We start from the raw sequence: 20,080 nt of genomic DNA, 5'->3' as shown, positions 1-20,080 counted from the left end.
CTGGAGCCGAGCCCTGCCTGTTGATCTCGGAACTCCATGCATCACTACTCACCAGCGCCGGGCAGCCTGATGGCTTTGTCTTTTTCCTTTGCCTTCCCACACTCCCCTCTTTGATATCTGGCCCTGTCCACGGTGAGGGTGAGGAGGGGTCTCCCAGCAGGGCCGGTGGGTGCCCTTTGTCAGTGGCAGCCCCCTGCCCTGGTGCCCGTGGGGGGCTGGCTGTGCTGTGGCAGGTGGCACAGAGGGCCCATCCTGGCCCTGGAACCTGCGGGCAGAGCACGGGGGGCAGTGGGTGAGAGAAAGAGCAAAGGCTCTGGTCAGGGTGATGCGGCTGGGCCCCCATCCCACCAGCATCCTCTGTGCTTAGTTTCCTCCTTATCGTCCAGGGATAATAACAGGCGACCCACAGGGCTGTCGTGAAGACGAGAGGAAGATGTATTGGGACAGTTGCCATTGGATGGAATTCTGGATGGTACGGATAGAAAGTCCACAAGAAATCATTAACAGGCAGGGAAACGGAGGCCCAGAGGCACGGTGTCCTGCGCAAGGTCACAGGGCCAGCTGTCAACAGAACCAAGACTACGTGTTCCTTCTCCCAATGTCCAGCCCGGGCCCCTCTCCACAGCTTCTGTGTTTTGCACAGGAAAATGGAATCAGGTGGTGCCCCAAGAGATTATGTGGATTCCAAGGGCCAAAGTCCAGTGTAACTGTTGGCCCCAGGGGAGAGCCCAGCAAAGATGGTAAGTGGGTCGCCCCCATCAGCCACTGCTGGGTCCTGAACGTCCTCGGAGAATGGGCCAGAGGAGAGGGCGTCCTTCTCCAGCGGCTGGAGAAATGTAGTGAAAGGAGTTGTTGTCCAGAATCTCTGACACATTCCCTTCCCCTCCCTGGCCTCTGCTGAGACACAAACACAGACAGACAGACACGCAAAGGTGATGAGGTGCAGGCACACAGACAGAGACTCCCCCCAGAGGACCCATGACACACAATTAGGCGTTGCCGGCAGCCCCCGAGTCCCACAGACCAGAGTCGGATGAGCTGTCAGTGTTTTCCACACCTGCGCCTATACGTGTGCACACGTATGCCTGTGCACACCCACGCACACCGTCACTCTGGCCTGTGGGGGGAGGCAGGAACACGAGTGAGCTCCGAGTCTTGGCCTGAGCGGGTGTGTGGGTGTCTCCCGACCCAAATGGGTGGCCAGTGGCAGGAGACAGGCCACGGGTTAGCTGAGCACAGTGGTCCCGCACGGGGGTGGTGAGTGTTGCCATGGTGATGAGAGCTGGACATGTCAGGCTGGGAGGCCAGCTCCGTGTGGGTGGTGGAACACCATAGGCCCAAGCACAGATCCATCGACTACAGGAGGGAGGGAGGGCGGGCGTCTGAGGGTCTGGGCTGGGAGGCAGACTCCTGGGGTCCAGTGGGGGTCTGAGGTGATCCGGGATGGCAGGACCAGCTGCCCCCGTGGCAGGCCTGGGCACGAAACGATGAGCTTGTTAGCTGGTCTCCGGCTGGCTGCACAAAGCCAGACCATGGGGCCTCTGTCCCTGCCTCAGGGCCATGCACCCCTGGCCCTCTTCCCTCACCAGCAGTTGTGCTGAGCCCACAGATGAGGCAAAGCCCACAGGGAGAGCAGAGCAGGTACCTGGCAGTGAGAGGTAATAACTGGCTTTGGGAAAACAGCCGTGCAGGGGGGACGTGGACAGACGGAAGTGGTCAGAGTCTGACAGGTCCCATATCCGTCCCCTGGGCCACCACTTGTGAGCTTGGGCGAACTCACTTCACCTCTCTGATGGTCTCAAGGGCCAAGCGAGCTCTCAGTCCTCGGGCTGGACCCTCCACTGACCAGCCAGTGCCCCACATGCACACCAGGCGCTCTGCCCGTGCTTCCAGAAGGGGCCATCCACCCCGTATCTAGGTGGGGAAAGTGGGTTCCCGCCTGGCCGGAGAGTGGGTAGAGGCTGGCCTTGTCACCAGAGAGACCAGAGCTCGGATCCTGCCTCTGCCACTCTGCCACGTGTCTTTAGGAAAGCCACGGACCTCTCTGAGCTTCTACCACCAAGTGTCTTTCCATCCTTCCTCACCACCCCCAGAGGCTCAACCGGGATCGCAGGGCAGTGGGTCCGGTGCTCGGCAGGGTCTGAGGCCGGATACCTTGTAATTCTCGGGCCTCTCAGCTTCTGCCAGGTGAGCCCTGTGAGGCCCCCTGACCCCAGGGCCCTGGGGGAGGGGGAGGTGCGGGCGCCCATGTCTGAGGGGAGGAGGGGCTTGCAGATGGCAGCGCAAAGCCAGAGCAGGGGGTGGGAGCCCTCTGCTTCCCCAACCTGGGCCGAGGTTTCCCGTCTGAGGATGGTGGGGCTGGACTCCCTAATGCCGACAGCCTGGGGCCAGGGCTCCCCTTCATCACCCAGAGAGGGTGTGGGGCGAAGCTGGCATGGCGGCAAGCAGCTTCAAATAGGGCAGTTGTGAGAAACCCAGTGGAAACCCACAGAAGAAGGGCTGGCTCTGGGCTCAGAGCCCTGCGGAGGCAGGAGGGGTGCAGGTTGTGGGAGGAGGGGCAGTGCCCACTGCACCCACTGGCATCTATTGGGATTTCTGTGGAAATGTTTGCTCGGGCAGACATGGAAACCCAATGTCTTCTCCGCCAAGCTGAGTCTCTTGGTGGGAGAACAATCTCAGGGATGCCAGGGATGGCAAACTTAGGGGTCTTCCCAGGGCCAGGCCATAAGGCAACCCGCAACCCTCCCCCACGGGCAAGGGAGTCACATCCCTTCAAACACTCACTCGCTCGTTCATTCAACAAACACCAGCCGGTCTACATCAGGCACCGTGCTGGGGTTGTGGAAATTCATCCAACACGGTACCTGAACTCAAGAAGGCCACAGTCTGGTGGGGAGACAAGCGTGTAAATGAGGACGATTCGGCGGGTAAGGGCTTTCACAGGGAAGTGGGAGAATGCTGTGGAAGCACAGAGGGAGGATGGGAGGGCTTCCTGGAGGAGGTGACATTTTTGCTGTCCTGGGGCAGGGAGGGCACCCCAGGCAGAGGGAAGAGCAAGTGCAAAGGCAGAGAGAACAGGCACGGCACCTGCAAGAAGAGTCATCTCGGGAGGTTCCTGAGGGCCTCACTCACACCCAAGGCGAGGCCGTGTGCTGCAGTAGTCAGTGCGGGAACCAGGCTGCCTGCCCTTGAACTCCAGCTGTGCCACTTCCAAGCTGGGTGATATCCGGCAAGGCACTTCTCTACTCGGTGCCCAATTTCCTCATCTGTAACCTGGAGATGGTAACATTATCCACCTTAGAGGGTTGTTGTAGGATAAATAAGTTGGATGTATAAACCACTGTGCAGGGCTGGCCCGTACTATTATTATTAATAATAGCTCTTCCCCTTCCCACCCACCTGAGCTGCTCAGGGAAGGTCTGATCGTGAAGGCCAAGGATACAGGATGAAGAGAGATGAAGGGAACAGACAGGCCTGCTCTGGCCGGTCTTGGGCTCCCCCCGGCAGGCTCCTCCAGCACCTGGGAAGCCCAGCCCCCTGCCGGCCCCTGGCCCATCCTACAGAAGAGAACGCCGAGGTCCTTGGAGGGTAAATGACTTGCCAGGACACTCAGCAAATTCGTGACAGTGTGCTGGTGGGGTTAATGTGCGTGAAATGAAAGGCTGACCTGAATAAATAATTTATTTCTGGATTTTAATAATTTAAAAGCCTTCATTTCGTTGGTGTCTCATCAAAAATAGAAACTTTCTTCTTTTTCATTCTAGATTTTTTTTTTAAAGTAGCACACGGTAGCAGGAGCCAGAGCAAGGGCCTTTGAAGGGTTCTGTGGGAGCCGCCCCCCGGACAGGCCACAAACCCCGAGCATCCCCACCTGTCCTCAGATCTGCTGCATGAGGGGACAGGACCTGCTGGGAGAGCTGGGCCAGAGCCCCAGGGCCATGGGCGACATGGAGAGGGGGAGACGGCCAGATCCCCATCCCCCAAGTCCTCTCCTGCCTCGTGGGCACACGGGGGTCATGACACCTCCTCTTGGAGCTGTTGAGAGAATTCAGCGAGTCTGCGTCCTCGGTGGTCCTGTGTCCGTGTCCAGACCTGACACACAGTGGGCCCACAACCTACAGAAATGTTTGTCCCTCTGGGACAGGCCTTAGAGAAAAGGCAGGAACCAGGTGGCTGAGAGGCACAGAGGGAGGGAGCACAGGGTGAGGGGAGGCCTACTCTCCTCCTGGGGGATCTCGGGGCTACTCGAGTCTCCACCTGTGCCCTAAAACTCGAGCATTCGGGGGCTCTCCCCGCCCCACGACAGCCCCCACCTTGTTCCTCTGTTACCTCACAAAGCACAGCTCCCCCAGGACCAGCGTCTTGCAGGGAAGCCAGCCAAGGTGATGTCTCAGAATACAGCCCTCCGCACAGGCCCAGGCAGCCTTGCAGAGGCTCTCAGCTACTGGCACTGTGCATTTTCCCTGCTCATCCAACGACCGTTCATGTCTGGTCCCCTCCCTGGAGCTCACCCAAAAGGGTCCCCACAGCTCAAGGTCTCCTCCCAAACCAGAACCCACCCCCATCTGGCCCTGGCTCCTTCTGCCACCCGACAACCCAGAGCCCGTCCTTAGCATCTACATCTCCTAAGGGCTTCATGCCCTGAGCCTTTGTCCGGCCCTGAACCATCGCGCTGTTCAGAGCCTTAATCCCTCTGCTTGTTCCGCTGCTGGGACCTTGTCACAATAACCCCTAACACAGCAGCCCCCTGGGGAGCTCAGCAGCCTTCAAAGTGCTTTCTATCAAATTAACCCCCCTGACCCCAAACAATCCTAGCAGGTGAATAGTATTTATTATTAAGTAACCTGCACGAGGCCACTAGGCTAGTAAGTGGCAAAACCAGGGCGGAAATCTAGGTCTACGTCGCCACCTAGAACCCCGCACCCTTCCCCCCTCTCCCTGCCTCGTCTGTCCTGTTGGATCTGGACAGCCCGGGGAAGGGTGATTACCGCGCTTTGTAGGCAGGGAGGCCTAGCAAAGGGAAGTAATGAGCCCAGAGTTCTAGAACAAAGGCTTTGGCCTCCACGAGGGCTTGCTGTTTGTCCACCAGGGGCCAGAGTTGTGGTCCCCCTGCATCTACCCTGAGAATCCGCTGCTGGTACAGTCAGCCTGGCCCCAAGAAGTTGCTGTCCCCACCTGAGAACGGCCCCATGCCCAGCGCCAGCTAGGCTTAGCTTCTCTGGGTTAAAGAAATCTCTCCCGGAAATGAGGTCAGGTTGTAAGTTCACCCGAGCTTTCCTCCCTGGAATGGGCAGTGTGGGAACCGCAGGACGGCCCCAATGACAGGGCAGTTTAGAAGCCTCCAGTGTGGTGGCCCAAACGCGGATGTGGGGTTTAGATCAGAGGAGGGGAGTCATTTCTGGTGTATTTAGGGGGGCCCTTTGCCTCTTCCCTGGGGGTGGGCAGAGGGTGGCATGACCGGAGAACTCAAAAAGGGACACCCTGGCCAGGGACCCCAGCGGAATCAGAACATGACACCATTCTGACTGCAGTCTCCGGCCTCGTGGCCGCAGAGGGATGAGCTGGGATTCCAGACCAGGACACGCCACTCACTGACTCAGCGACTTTGGGCCGACGACTTTCTCTCGCTCAAACCTCAGTTCCTTCATCTGAGAAAATGGAGATAATTGATCCCGCCCTGCCTCTTTCACGGGGTTATTGATGATCAAAGGAGGGGTCCAATGTGAAAAGATACCTCACCTGCAGCGAGATACACAGGAGAGTCAGCTTTGGGTGAGGTCACCGGCACCACAGGTGACAAAGGGCTGCAGTAACCATTTCGATTACAGATGGGGATGCTGAGGTCCAGGGCGGGGAAGGTGTTGTCCAGCAGGTAGGGAGAGTGTAACCAGGGCTCCCAGGCCGGCCGGCTGTCTGCCCAGGCCTGGCTAAGCTGACCCTTTTCCTGGACCCAGGGGGAGCCCACGTTGCACGGCAGAGGTGCCCCTGAGCCCACAACCTGGGAGAAAGGCCCTTTCAGCGAGGTGTTTGGGGACATGTCTTGCTGTGAGTTGATTGACAAGGACAGGCCAGACTCAGCACCGATGTCCTAATGAGAGTACCACCAGCAGGGATGGAGGATTGCTTCTAGCTCCCGAGAAGTCTGGCATGCTTTTGGCTGGATCTTGTAAGGCCTCCCTCCTCACCCCAGAGGCCGGTTCCACACTCCTATCCCCCAGGCCTTGGCCAAAGAAGTCTCCTCAGCTGGCTGTCCTTACGTACTCCCCTGCCTGGGGATGTCCCACCCACCCTCCATTGCCCACGGCCCCCTGCTCCAGGAAGCCTCCCTCGATTGCCCAGTGAGAACTAATTGTGCCCTTCTCTCCCTCCTCACGAAGCATGGAGCAGTATGAAAGGTTAGACCCAGCTCTGGAAACCTGGCTTCATCTCCCAGGTCACGACTTACTAATAATGAAACCGTGGGCAAGTCACTTGGCTTCTCTGGGCCTGCTTCCTTATCTATAAATGAAGGCTAATAACACCTATTCCCGGGGTTGCTGCAGGAGGGGGTTAGATTCATACATTGAAGAAACGCTTTCAAGCACCTCTTAAGTGCCAGGCTTGATTTTAGAAGTGTGGATGCAGTGGTGAATAAGACAAAGTTCTCATGGAATTAAAATTCTAGTGGGGGAGAAAGACAGCGAACAGATGAACAAAGGCATAAATAATAGCACAGCAGGATACGGGCATAGAGAGTCATCTACGGGGATGGGGTGCACTCTTTCAGACATGGTAGGCACTTAATAAATTGTGGATGGATGGATGGATGGATGGATAGATGGATGGATGGATGCATGTGTACATGCATGCTGGATCATGTCTCCCCCACTTTTCATAACCAACAGTGACCATGGTTGTGGCCCATTTCATCTCCAACTCAGAGCAGCTCCCAAAACCCCAAGGCTGACCAAGGAGGGACCAGGAGGGCCATGTGGATCAGAGGCAGGCCTGGCTTCCCTCCCACACCGCCTCCTTCTCTTGATACCATCTCAGAGCAGCCTCCACTTGCAGGGAGACTCGTGCACACGGAGGGCCAGGGAGGCCTGGCCGGCAGAGACGGCCACGCACGGCCCTGAAAAGAGCCACTAGAAACTGATAGCAAGAGTCCCAGACGCGGTGCCAACAGCTTTCCCTGTTTCCCTGACTGGGCCTCACAGCAACCTGGCACGCGGGGCCTCATCTCCTGGATTTGATGCCGAGAGGCTGGCTGAGGGGGAGAAGAATAAAGACCAGCTCATGGCACTGAGGGCCCTGCGGGCCAGCAGGCCTATCCAAGTCCCCGATCCAGGCTTCTCGTTTCTGTGGCCCTGCCACTAGCACCCCTCACCTGTCCCCCATAATCCCTGTCACCCAAATCCACAGGCCACTCTGCTTGTCTCCCATGTCCTCAGGCCTCCTGTCAACTCCAGTGGTTATGGACGCCAATGGGTGACTCCAGCTCGTGGCTTAAGACAAGGTGCAACCCCACCCCAGGTGCTTGTCTCTGGAGGGCTCTTCAGGGAGACCACAGCCCTGGGGGTGCTGCTCCAGCAGGTGGGCGTGAGCAGAGTGGGTGACGGGCCCTGGGTCACGAGCACCTCTCAGTTCCCCCTGAAGGTTGGGCTCTGCTCCCGCCTCAGCACTCGGGCACCTGGGGCACACGGGCGTCACACACTCCGCATTATTCCAGCTGCCTCCGGGATCTTCCCCACCTGCACGATCCCCATCTCAGCCACCTCAGAGGAAGGTAGAGGCCCCCCAGCGACACCTGTCTGAATAGAAAAGACAGAAACAAACAGCCTTTCCTCAATTCCCAGGAGAAGCCATGGGCCAGGGGTTGGCAGGAACTGTTCAGCAGAGCATATGAATCAGAGAATTTTAGAGTTGCCGGGTAAGAGGTTCTGTGAATCACCAGATCACACAACTGGAGAAACACGGGCGTTTCACGTCGTGGGATCGAGGAATCATGAATTCTCAGAATCACTGAATCGGGGACTTCAGGAATCACTAAGATGAAGGATTTCAGGCTAAGAGAATGGCTGAGCCCGTCACTGCTCAGGGAAGAGGTGCCTCCTTCCTGGCTCTTCCGCAGACGTGTCCCCAGATCTCCAGTGGCCCCACCTGGCTTCCTGGCCCTTGCTGCCCCGGCCCCGTGACCTTCCCACTCAGAGCCACAGGGATCACTCCCAACCCGCCGCTCAGAAACTGCTCAGGCTCATTCTTGTCAATAGGATAAGTCCCCAGGCCTGAGCCTGGCTTCTGAGGCCCTTTGTGACACCTGACACACCCCATCCTATCTCCCCCTGCTCCCCCAGAGGGGCCAACAAACACACTTAGTGCGACATAAACAAAAACAGAAGACGCAGCCCTGAGCCATATCTACTGTTTATTTTGACCACAGCCACGCCGACCCAAGACGACTGGTCTTCTCATGGGGCGGTCAGGGCTCCCGGAGAGAGGGCACCACGAGGGCCATACGGAAGCCACTGGTTTCTCCAGGCTCGGCGCAGACACCTGGGCAGCTTTCCTCCTGCTGTGATCCATAGCCAAGCAGTCCCAGCACGTTCCCAGATTCAAGGAAGGGGATGCAGACTTCACTCCTCGATGGAAGAAATGCCAAAGGATGCCTGGCCACTGCTTCGGCACCACAGATGCAGGCTGCCCTGGGGACAGGACCTGACCTCCTGGCCGCTAGGGACTGAGCACTCTCGCCCTGGGACTCAGATGGGGGGATCTAGGCACCCAGGCAGCGCGTCACTACACACTGTCATGCTGGGAAATCCTCCAGTAATTCTGGTCCGTTTCCACTTGCTCCATCAGAGCCCACGGACATCACTGTAGATCTTAGGCCTCCGATAACTGATGCGAGAACTCTTGTCAAGGTCCCAATTCCCAGAAAGGGCTCGAGGAATCAGCCATTATTACTGTTGAAGCATTGCATGTATGAACCACCTCAGAGAAGCACACGGGATCCCAGAGTTCCGGGCAGGATTCTCCATCCATCAGGGCTCTTGGCTGCAAAAACAGAGATCAATTCTGACCGCCTGCAGCAAACAAGGGCTTTTGTTTTGGTTTTGCTTTTTGTTTTGTTGGTGTTACTTTTTGAAGGACGTTGCAGGCTCACAGAATAGATAGGAAGCTAAAAGGCAGAGGCAGAAATCACCCCCAGTGAGATCAGCCAAAGGCAGTGGTGACCACCTAGGCAGACCCGCTGCTGTCACACCACCTAGGCAGACCCGCTGCTGTCACACCACCTAGGCACACCTGCTGCCGTCAGACCACCTAGGCACACCTGCTGCTGTCACAGCCTGCATCTCCGGATCTGGGCCCCAGCACGGTTACCTCCACCACTGATGACACAGTCACGGTCTGGACCACAACACAAGCCCTGCAGCCAGGGGCAGAAGAGGGGGAACTCTGTCTCCCTGCTCCCATAGCAGGAGGCAGGCAGGAAGTGGGGACCACTCTACATGAAAGGGGGACTCATGACGGAAAGCCAAAACAGGACCTCTGTCTAGTACTGGAACCCAACTCAACTTCATGGAAATGGCTCCTCAGCTACTGGTTCTGGAAGAAAGAGCAGAATTTTTCCAGGACAAGCAGGGGGAAGGTGTTCTGAGCAGGACAGCCCTTGGATACTGGTGTGAGTGAGCCCCTCCAAACAGTCCAAATGAAGGGTTTGATGGGATCTGAAGTGTGACTTTGGAGTAACCTCAGCCCGACTCTCTGCACCCATCCCTCCCCTGTAGCACATCTTGTCTTAGCTCAGAGCAAGGCTGCCTGCAGGGGGGATGCTGCCTGAGTTGCATCCTGAAAGTCATGGAAAAGTCAACCACGCACATAAGGTCACTCTGGAGGGGGGGCGGGGAGGCAGTACAGCGAACAGGTGAGCGTTTTAGTAAAACGAGGAACCCAGCTGGTAACCTGGGTGACCAGGAGCAAGCGCCCGTCCTTGGTCCACAGCGGGGTCCACAGCGCTCCCCAGGGGTGCAGACCATGATGGCGGTTGGAAATCTACTTTCCTGCCTATTTTAATATGTGTCCCCCAGGAAGGGGTCTTTGTGGGTCGTCACATGTCCCCAACCACAGAAAGCATCCCTGCTGCCGGCAGATCAAAATGGGGTCCCTGTTTCAGGAGGAAGAAACGCTCCTCATCAGAGACAGGGAGTCAAGCCAGGGAGGATGGCGCACAGACGGACCTTGTTGAACTAACTCTCCTCCTGTAGCCTCCCCAGATGTTTTCGTTCCTTTTCCACAGTTCCCTTTCTTCATCCAACCTAGTATATAAGCACTTAGGTTCTGCCACATCTCTGGGCCTTCGTTTTCCTGTAGGGCCCCCATGTACAGGGAAAAATCTGCATGCTTTTCTCCTGCTAATCTGTCTTAGGTCAGTTGAACCCTCAGGCCCAGCTGGAGACCTAAGAGGGGAGAGGTCAAGCCTCCCCCCTCCCACCTGGGGGTGCAGCCAGATGCCAGGGGCGCATATGGAGCCTGTGGAAGTCCAGGAGGGGCCTTGGGAGCAGAACGGACCTCGGATCCTGACTGAGGGGAGAAGGAACAGACACAAAGCTCCAGCCCCAGGTGTCGTGCAGGCCGAGTGGGGACAGATGACCAGTTCACCAGCCCCACCCTGCCCACCTCACTCAGTCCGTCCCCTGCCCAAACCCTAGAGATTCCAGGTCTCCAGCCCGTGGTGGACAGTTGGGAGACAAGGGAAGGGAGAGTTGGGAGCAAGAGAATGGGGTTCCCAGAAGATGACTCAGGATCTAGCCCCCAGAATGTGCCTCCATCTCTAATAAAGGCCACGAACAAGCCTGTGCCCATCCCGTGGGATGACAGTACCTACACAGCGTTGCTGTCAGCAAGCCAGACCTGCAGTAATGCCAAACCCCTAAAAGGCAACCAGGACTCCAGCCAAGTTCAAGTCCTGCATTGCCAATAAATTACACAGACTTTGGGCAATCAGCTCTCCTGGAGAGGCTTTCCTTTTCTCCTCTGGACAGTGAGATCCGGTGGGATTTCCTACTGATCTGTAACATCCCATTTTTAGGATGTCAGGCTAATACTGCTGTTAAAAATAACCTCTTCAAATGGCAAGGTTCTCCCCATTAAGTCCTTATAGAGTATAAAAAGAAAACTAGCCAAGCGAGCACGGAAATCCTGTTTTTAGGACAAATATCCTTTGGGTTATAAGTAAGCAGATCTTAGCGGAAAGGAGCCCCAAGGCCGGGTCTACGAGGCCCAACTGCTTTGCCCCTTCACCTGGGCACACACATATCTGGTATAAAGGACGTGACAGGCCCGAGGGGAGGCAATATTTCTGTTGACAGCTGTTGCCAAGGTAACATCAGGCCAGGCTGCAAACACGTAGAAAGAGCTGGCTCTTTTTGTAAAGCAGCAGGAAGCTGATTAAATTTTCTTAGAATTACAGGTGGGGGCCGAGAAGCCTATTCTTCTCGAGCAACTCGCGGCTCAAAGCTGGACTGGAAACAAACAGACATGGCGCTCGTACCTGTGCTGTCGTGAATTTCCCAGGGTTACCCAGGGAAATCGCTTCTCTGTTTCCCCACCTGCAACGTGAAGGGTTAAATCCGTGGAAAAGCTCCGGGGCTTCAGGGCGCCCCTCAGTAGACACCCTGGGCAGGAGCCCACTCTCATCGTTTTTTTCCCCAGAATATAGAAATGGATTTATTTTTCACGCGTCTCCATCTCGGCGTGTCCAAGTTCAATTACAGGTTAAGTAATAGTGGACCTTGTGTTTCAATCAAAATGCAGTACTTATCCCACCTAGCTCTAGAGGGTCCAATGAAGTGGAACTAATGTATTCGTAATGTTTATATCAAAATCATCCATCTTTGAAGAATACTGTATACTGAAGAATACTGTCTTAGGAAACACAATTCTATTAAACTTCAATAAGAGCAGGTGCGGTTCAATTAAACTAAAAACTATTGATCAAAATTGCTTTCAGGAGAGAAAACGGGTAAAGGTCTCTGGGCCCGTGGGGCTGCTGCTGCGAATGTGGCATCACCCCCGCAAGTGAGCCGGGTCCCTCAGTCCTGGAGGCTCAGCGGCCTCCTGCCCCGGGGACCTGCTGATCCACGGCCCCGGGCCTCTGCCTCCACGACCGGTGTCCGCATCCCCCCCGCTTCTCACTAGCTGGGCTTCCCCTCAGTGGGAAGAGCTGGCGCCCACTTTTCTCTAGCTTCCTTCTCAGAAGAGATAAGACGTTTCTGTTGCAGGGAAGGAGGTTGTTCTCTCCTGTCCCCTCTCCCGTCTCCTCCTGCAGGAGGTCACTCCAGTGACTGTGAGGCTGATGTTTCCACGCACGTCGGGGAGCTTCTTCTCTACCTCCGCGCGGTAAATTCCCCCCTCCGCGACCTTTCTGCGAAGTTCCAGCACTCGCTCTGGGTGAGGTGCAGGCAGGATGTGAGGTCTCGGCGGCAGCCCCGGCACCTCACCGTCCAGCTGTGGGATTTCAGGCTGCAGCTGTGCCCACTCACGTTGGAGGCTTCTCATCTGAACTGTAAGTGCTTTGTTCATCTGCTTTTCTTCACAGAACGTCTCCTATATTCCTTGTTTTCCCCCTTCAAGCCTTTGGAAGGAGGGGAGCGTGGTGGGCCCTCTATGTGGAGGACAAAATCATCACATCTCCTGACTTAAAGCCTCCTTCTGCAGCTGGATGCCCTCCTGCCCACCAGGGACACAGGGTCCTCCTCTCTCCTCCCTCCCTCCCTCCATCCCCGAAGGGCCCTCCTTGTTCACGCTGTGCCTCCCGCCGCTGGGCAGGGGCAGAGGACCGCAAGCCCTCATCCAAGGGGTTCACTCGTGACCCGCTTTTCACTCAGAAGAAATGCATCCAGACGGGCAGTGTGCCAACACCTCACGGACGGAGCCAATGTGTCCCTTCCAGTCCAAGCGCGCCTGATGGGGCTCCTGGGGGCTGGCCCATGGCCAGGCTCCTTCCTCCATGGGCCTGTGTCTTGAGCGCACAGCCCCACGGTTGCCCAGTCATCTTAGAACTGTGCCTCTGTGGGCGGCTCTGCCAGCCAGCGGGTCCTTCCTGGCACTGAATGGGCACCCTTAGTGCTTTAGACAGCATCTCGCCGTCCTGGTCCCTATCTGGTAGGCTCAGGCCCAGCATCCCCTCGTCCATCACCCAGACCTGCCATAAGCCACTGTCCACAGTGCCTTGACCTGTGGCTGGAAGTCCCAGTGGGCACTGGGGAGCAGGCCACGAGTCCCCGAGTGGACGGGGTGTTCACGGGTCAGACCAGGCCTGGAGGGCGAGGACGAGGGGGCCAAATGCCTGATGGAGAGCAGGGGCGGTGGCGGGAACGACGGCCAGGGCCGCCTCTGTCCTCCGTGCCCTGCACTTTGCTCCCTCCCAGCTCCTGCAGGGGCTGTGGAGGCCCAGCCCTTCACGGGCCACAAAACGTGGACAGTTTTATATCAGGCTTCTGCTGAGAATTTCATTTGAATGAATGTTTCCTCAGCTATAAAAATCAGTCACCACTGAACGGTACACTTACACATGGTTAAAATGGTACATCACGGTTATATTTGACTACAATAAAAATGATTTTCTGATCAAGGGCTGGATCAGATCATCTCTGAGGCCCTTTTTGGCACCAGACTCTGTCCACTGTCATCTGAGGTGTGACCGACGCACCACAGTGAGAAGACGGACTCCACGCAGGGGTTGCCTGTGCTGCTCGGGGAGACGCGCTCACCAGGGAGAAGCGCAGAGAAGGTCTGAGGTTTTCGCGTGAGGAACAGGAACCCCGAGGCGCTTGGGAACCGGGCACACCTGGGCAGGACCATGTGCCTCCACAGGCCTCAGAACCAGGAGAGCCCAGAGGAGGTGACCCGTGCATCCAGGGACCAGGAGGCCCACCTGGCATCTGGCTCACCCCTAGGAAAAGGTGGGGTCACGGGCCCTTGGCTTCAGGAGGAGGGCAAAACTTATGCTGCCTCCCCAGCCCCGCCCGACACTTGAACCTTGGCCGTGATACGCAAGCCGAGGAAGTGGGGGTCTGTCACAAGAGGGGAAATCCTGCCCCACCCTGACACCCCCTGGATGGCTCTGCTGTCTCCAGAGGGGAGAAGAGGGGACCAGTGGGAAATAGGGGGTTTTCCCAGGCGCTTCCGTGCTGGGTCCTGATTCTTCCTCAGAAATAAGCCACCAGATCAGCACAGCTGCGGCCAGGCCCCTAATGACCTCCAGGCCGGGGCTGGCACAGCCTCCCTGCTAACAGTAGCTGTTAGCCGCTGTGTCAAGACAGGGTACTCTCAGTTCACCCCTGCAACAGCCCTGAGGTGCAACCACTTATCATCATTTTACAAAAGAAGTGGCATAGGCACAGAGAGGGTTATCTAGCAGCCCAAGGTTACACAGCTGGGGAGTGGCAGAGCCAGGACTCAAAACTCCAAAAGTCTGGTCAAATCTGCTGCCCCAGATGTTGCCTTTTCCTCCCTCAGAGCCAGGAAAGCAGTGAGCGCTTGATAGTTTTACTTGGGCAAGTCACCTCTCAGCCTCATATTCTCCTCACCTGAAAAGTCAGGTAAGAGGCCCAAGACATGGAGGGGGGAGCTGCCAATCCTCGTGGGTCTAGATCCCGAGCTGGTGCAGCGTCCCTTCTGCTGTACCCTGCTGGTCAGAGCAGTCACAGGCCAGTCCAGGCTCAAGAAGAGGAGAAACAGATCCCGTCTCTCAAGGTAGGTATACCTGTCTCCATTTCACAGATTCATCAACTGAGGGTCAGAGAGGTCAAGCACCCAGGGTCACAGAACTTGTGACATGGAACCAAGATCCACACCCGGGACTGTAGCCTGGTCTGTCTGATCTAAAGTCTGGACTCTTCTGCTGGCCTCAGTGTGTGCTGGGGCAGAGCTGATGGGTCAGGACTGACGGCCAACTTCACCACCTGACCCGGCGGTTCCCCGCCTGAGCTGCAGCCTCACCTGAGTTACTTTAAGATCACGGATTCCCTGGCCCTGCTCCCAGGGTTCGGCTTTAATTGGTCTGAGGTGGAGCCTGGACGCTGGGAACTTTTTAAGCGCCCAGGTGGTTTTCATGGAAGCCAAGGGCTGGGGACACTGTTTCAACCAAACAGGTTCCCTCCCTGCCTGTAGCCTGTGTGTGGGACCCTCCCCTGGACCCTCCTTCCCTGACCCTGAGCATCTCATGCCAGTCCTGCCCCTGTCCCTCCCTCCAACCCCCCCTCCAAGTCAGAGGGACTGTCACCAGGTCAGCAGGTTTCCCAGACAGAGGAGAGATGTTCGGTCCCTATGCAGTTAGGGGCTGGAACGAGCGGCCCCCAGCAGAGCAAGTCTAGGCCCAGCTCTGCTGGCGGGCCAGGGATTTAAATCCCAGCTCTGTCACTTACTAGTTGAGGCATCTTTGATGTACAGAGTGTGATCTCTACTTCACAGAGGGTTTTCAAGGCTCTGAAGAGGGAATAACTGTAAAAAGGCTTTGTAAATAAGTGCAAGGCTTTTACACAGAAAACTACAAAACACCATTTGAAGAAATGAAAGCCCTAAATAAATGGAAAGATATCCCTTGTTTGTAGATTAGAAGATTTAACATCATTAAGGTTTAAAATTGTCAATATTGCTAATACTATGTAAATTGACCTATAGATTCAGTGCAACATTAGGCTTAAAAACACTCTCACAGCCAGGGAATCAGAAGGCTGCTGGACATCCAATGTAAGATGCACATTTTTTTTTGTTGTTGTTGGTGGGAATGTAAGTTGGTGCAGCCATTATGGAAAACAGTATGGAGGTTCCTCAAGAAAACTAAAAATAGAGTTGCCATATGGTCCAGCAATCCCACTCCTGGGCATGTATCCAGAGAAAACTATAATTCAGAAGGATACGGGGCTTCCCTGGTGGCGCAGTGGTTAAGGATCTGCCAATGCAGGGGACACGGGTTTGATCCCTGGTCCAGGAAGATCCCACATGCTGCAGAGCAACTAAGCCTGTGCACCACAACTATTGAGCCTGCGCTCTAGAGCCCAAGAGCCACAACTACTGAAGCCCACGTGCCACAAGTACTGAAGCCCGCACACCTACAGCCTGTGCTCCGCAACGAGAAGCCACCGCAATGAGAAGCCCTCGCACCACAACAAAGAGTAGCCCCCCGCTCACCGCAACTAGAGAAAGCCCACGTGCAGCAATGAAGACCCAACGCAGCCAATAAATAAATAAATAAGTAAAATCTATTAGAAAAAAAAAAAAGATACATGCACCCAATGTTCATAGCAGCACTATCCACAATAGCCAAGACATGGAAGCAACCTAAATGTCCACTGACAGATGAATGGGTAAAGAAGATATGGCACATATATACAATGGAATATTACCCAGCCACAAAAAAGAATGAAATAATGCCATTTGCAGCAATATGGATGGATTTAGAGATTATCATACTAAGTGAAGTATGTCAGAAAAAGACAAATACCATACGATATCACTTATATGTGAAATTTAAAATATGACACAAATGAATATATTTACGAAACAGAAACAGACTTACATAGAAAACAAACTTATGGTTACCAGAGAGGAAAGGGAGTGGGGGAGGGATAAATTAGGAGTTTGGGATTAGCAAATACAAACTGCTATATATAAAATAGATATACAACATGGTCCTACTGTATAGCACAGGGAACTATATTCAGTATCCTGTAACAAACCATAATGGAAAAGAATATGAAAAAAATATATATATATCAGTTATATACACATAACTGAATCACTTTGCTGTACACCAGAAACTAACACAACGTTGTAAATCAATTATTCTTCAATAAAAAATTAAATTTAAAAAAATGCACATTTTGTTGACATTTTAACATCCCTGAAATTAGAGTGTATCTTATAGAGGGTATCATAGTTTCGTTGTCACAGAGCCTCTCCAGCTGGCGTGCCCCCGATGGGGTCAAGGAGACGCCCTCCCAGGGTCACCCTCCTCCAATTCCAGGAACTCCGAGGGCTTGCTCCTGGGGTCTGTCCTCCTGGAGACCACCTGAGGCAGCTGTTTGTGGGGCAAGGGGTGTGAGGATGGGCAGCCTGGACCGATTGCATGCGTGTGCCCGTATGCATGTGTCCTCGTGGTGCAGGGTGGGTGGGATCAGAAGGGGCGGGCAAAGCTGGCTCCCCCGCACCATCACGTTTTGGTGTGTAACTCCAAGGAGGCCCAAAATTCTAAATTTGAACCTGGCTTTGCAGGCCCTCGTGAAGGCATATTTGTCAAAGTAAGAGTCCGGAACATACTTTATTTAATAGTTTATGAGCTTGATTTATAGCTTTAAAATATTTAGCCACAGAGGATGTGGGCCTCCGATTGCCCCAGGGCTTGACGGTGTTAGGATGAGGTCTGCGAAGTCCTCTCCTCTGAAAACGCCAGCCCTGGAATCGGTACAGGTTGTCCCCTTTCCTGGAATGCCCTCTGCCACTCGTCTGCCTGGCCAACTGCAATTTTCCCCTCAAGTCTCAGCTCGGATTCCTGACTCCCCCTGGGCAGACTTGGGCTCACAGGGGCCTGTGTGCCTCTGTCCCTCTCAGCACTTGCTGGTCAGCGCTGCCCGGGCTATGTGGAGGCCAGGACGCTCTGAACCTGGCCAACATCCCTGGAATTTCTGGGCCCTGGCAGGGGTGCTGCCCACGGAAGGCCCAGTGGGCACGTGCATCACCCTGCAATTCCTTTGCCCCCTTAGCCCCGTTGCTTAAGACACTCTTGCTCCTCAAGGTGTAATGAGCACGTGAGTCACCTGGGCTCTGGTTAAAATGCAGGTTTGGATTCTGTAGGTCAGGAGCGGGGCCTGAGAGTCTGCACTTCCAACCAGCTCCCACGTGATGCCGATGTTGCTGGTTAGCATGACACCACACTTTGAGCGGTGAGGCTTGAGAGCTTGCCCCCAGAAAGACAAGTTCAATAGATGTGTGGCTTGTAGCCAATGCTTTCATGCAAACTGGACGATGCAGCTCAGAAATAAGCCTGCAGCTGCCCACAGGACCCGTGGGAGAATCCAGAGCAGCCCACCCAGAGGAGAGCAGTTCCGGGCCTCGGGGAATCACACGAGGTCGCTTGGAATCAGGGCACAGTCTCTGCAGCACCCAGGCCTGTGCCCGGCTCTTGGTTCTAGGCTCAGCAGAGCCAGCGTCCTCGGGCGGGACACCTCTTTTGGGGTCTCTGCCCCATGGGCACTGTCTGGCATCAGAGCGAGAGAGGGGACACTTTTATTAGTTATTTTTAAAACTTCTGGCCGCACCGCGCAGCATGTGGGATCTTAGTTCCCTGACCAGGGATCAAACACGCGCCCCCTGCATTGGAAGGTGGGGTCTTAACCACTGGACTGCCAGGGAAGTCCCGAGAGGGGACACTTTTAAAAGAAAGAAGGACCGGTGTAAACAGCACTTACCACGTGCCACATACCGTTCCATGTGCTTTTCCTGTGCCAGTGTCTTTAACTCCCATGGCCACCCTCTGAGGTGGGCACTTGCCTTCTTACTACCATCTTACAAATGGGGAAACTGAAGTTCGGAGAGAAGGATTGCCCAAGGTCACATGGTGCCGTGAGGCCCCAGACAGTCTGGCTCCGAAGCCCAGGTACTTAACTAACTGGCCCCGAGGCCTCTCTAGTGTGAGGCTGGGCTCAGACAGGGAGAAGGGCTGGGATCCTCTCCACCACTCACGCCACAGCCCCAAGGCTCCTCTGCAGACATGGTCACAAACCTCTTCCAGGCGTCCCTTCTGGCTCCGGGGCTCTGGCCGCAGACAGACCAGTACTGGAGAGTACCCCTGGCGCCCTCCCACCCCTCCTGGGAAGCCTAGGGCCTCCGGAGTGGAGGCTGGCAAAATCTTCCCGGACCTGGTGGTGCCTCCTGCTGGGAAAGGCTCCTACTCTCAGACACTCTTGCTCCTCAAGGTGTAATGAGCACGTGAGTCACCTGGGCTCTGGTTAAAATGCAGGTTTGGATTCTGTAGGTCAGGAGCGGGGCCTGAGAGTCTGTAACACCCCAAACTTCCCCAGTGTAAGTCCCTTCCTCGTTGTATTATCATGGCCTGTTTTCTCCTCTGTCTTCCACCCTAATCCATGCGCTCTCAGAGCTGGGGCCATTTTCCTTTTTCTCTGACTACCAGCTCTGCGCCTGGTGCACAGTAGGTGCTGAATGGACTTGCATCCTACAGTGGTGGTGCACTTGCAGATCTTGCCACCAGAGGGCAGGCGCACACAGCAGCGGGAACACAGGCCTAGCCACTGGGAGAAGGTGGGGCTGTGTGGGTCCCTGAGCGCCCAGCGACTGGACCTCTGGACAGGAGAAGGCCAGGCGAGCCGGCTTGGGGCTTAGGACATCTCTGCAGTTCCCCTGCTAATTCCAGCCTCAGCTCCAGAGCCTCCCTTTTCTCTTCCTTCCCCTCCTCTTTCCCCTCCTTCTTTCCTCTCCTCCCTCCCCTTCCAGGTTCCTGGGTCAACCTTGACTCTGAGTGACTCTGGGCCAGGCACTTTTTTCCCTCTACGTCTTGGTTTCCTCATCTCAGCTTTTGCGCGTTTCTCCTACCTAGGGACTTGGGATCCTCGATGTAAGGCTATACTTCCCTCAGCCTGGCCCTTCCCTGCTCTCAGGGCGGAGGTCCAGGCTGTGCTGAGGCAGAATCGTGTCCCCCTTGCTGTAAGTTGTGTCCTCATCAGGCCTCCTGCTCCATCCCTGGTGGACAGTATCTCAAGGTCTGAGTCTGTGGTGCTGCCTGGGGCTGGCTGAAGTGGCTGGACTGGCAGGACCACTCCTTTTCCAGCCCAGGAGCTGCCGCAGCCACATCTGCGCTAGGATGCTCGCCAGACATCAGCTGGGCCAGACGAGCAGGTGGGGATGGATGGATGGATGAGAGAAATTCATGACTTGCTTCAGAGCATTTGTAGCAAAGGGCTTTTCATACCCACTGCCAGCAGAACCCTAAAGCCTTCTTAAGCCTCTTGGAGCCTGGCTCCAAATGAAGTCAGTTGCGAGCCTGTCCCCCTTTTGAAGCTCCCTGTCCTTTTGGGATTTCCCA

The sequence above is a fragment of the Monodon monoceros genome, unplaced genomic scaffold, assembly GCF_005190385.1.
Source record: "Monodon monoceros isolate NGI ecotype Baffin Bay Population unplaced genomic scaffold, NGI_Narwhal_1 Super_Scaffold_19, whole genome shotgun sequence".
Lineage (NCBI taxonomy): Eukaryota > Metazoa > Chordata > Mammalia > Artiodactyla > Monodontidae > Monodon > Monodon monoceros.
Note: the sequence above shows the minus strand (reverse complement) of the source record.